The 1,014-nt window shown below is 46.5% G+C and overlaps 1 long non-coding RNA gene across 1 annotated transcript; it reads left to right on the top strand.

The window, feature by feature from the left end:
• Nucleotides 1–538: 538 nt before the first annotated feature.
• On the top strand, nucleotides 539–979 carry LOC109364481. Its single transcript, XR_002110412.1, has 2 exons — nucleotides 539–579; nucleotides 893–979. It is a non-coding gene; the product is annotated as an uncharacterized LOC109364481 (long non-coding RNA).
• Nucleotides 980–1,014: the final 35 nt, after the last annotated feature.

The following is a 1,014-nucleotide window of genomic DNA, read 5'->3' as shown; positions in this document are numbered from 1 at the left end:
CCCATGCCATTAAAAGATATGTCGCCCAGGCACCAGATGAACTCTCCTTTGAGGTAAGCAGTTCAAGGCGTTCCTTGTTGTCATGTGCAGAAGAGCATCAGGTGTGAACACATCAGCAATATTCTCTGACACCTTCAGAATGTTTGGTGAAGTGAAGCCCAGAAGATTTGGTTCCAGATTAGACTTGCAGTGGGTTGGATGCAGGGAAGAGTTTGGCCATCTCTAAAATATGACTTTATTTGGCATTTGAATCTTCTGATCAAACAGATAATGCCCAGATTTGTAGCCTGTTCCCTGAGCAACAGCAGACCAGTGTATGGAGTGTGTAGATCTGTTCAGGAAGCCCTGCTAACTTATGTCTGCGGTTTAATTGGAACTCTTCCATACCCTGCTGCTTTAGAGAACCATTTTGAGCATTTGGCAGTAGAAGAATGCAGTCATTTGAGCTGTGCTTCCTCTCAGCCGTGCCTAAGCTGGGATTGACGTTGCAATCTCTTGCAGGTGGGAGACATCATTTGTGTTATAGATATGCCAGCAAAGGAGCTGACCCCCTGGTGGAGAGGCAAGCACGGCTTCCAGGTAGGCACCAGCTTCAGACTTGAGCATGCCACTTCAGTAAAGGCAGGAATCTCAGCTTAGAGCTGCTCTGCCTGCACAGGATGGCTTCTGCACATGAAAGATTTCCCTGTATCAATGTCAGAGGATCTTGCCTCTGGCTGCAGATGTAGAAAAATTATTATTACCTTTATGTAGGCCATTGTCTACTGGGTATTCTTGCGGAGCACCAGGCAAGCACGATCCAAGGAAAATGTTGTGTTGCTTTTGGTTTAACAGTTCAGACCTGGGAAATGCTGCATGCAATAGTTGGCCTCTCTTTCTGTTCTTGTTACAGGTGGGATTTTTCCCTGGCGAGTGTGTGGAACTGATTACTAACAAAGTTCCTGAGGCTCTCGTCAACTCAGTGCCAAAGCCAGGTACAGATGTTACATTTGATGGTGCAGGGAAGCAAAGGGG

This window comes from Meleagris gallopavo, unplaced genomic scaffold (genome assembly GCF_000146605.3).
Source record: "Meleagris gallopavo isolate NT-WF06-2002-E0010 breed Aviagen turkey brand Nicholas breeding stock unplaced genomic scaffold, Turkey_5.1 ChrUn_random_7180001861341, whole genome shotgun sequence".
In the NCBI taxonomy this organism is placed as follows: domain Eukaryota; kingdom Metazoa; phylum Chordata; class Aves; order Galliformes; family Phasianidae; genus Meleagris; species Meleagris gallopavo.
This window is presented reverse-complemented; position numbering and strand designations above follow the sequence as displayed.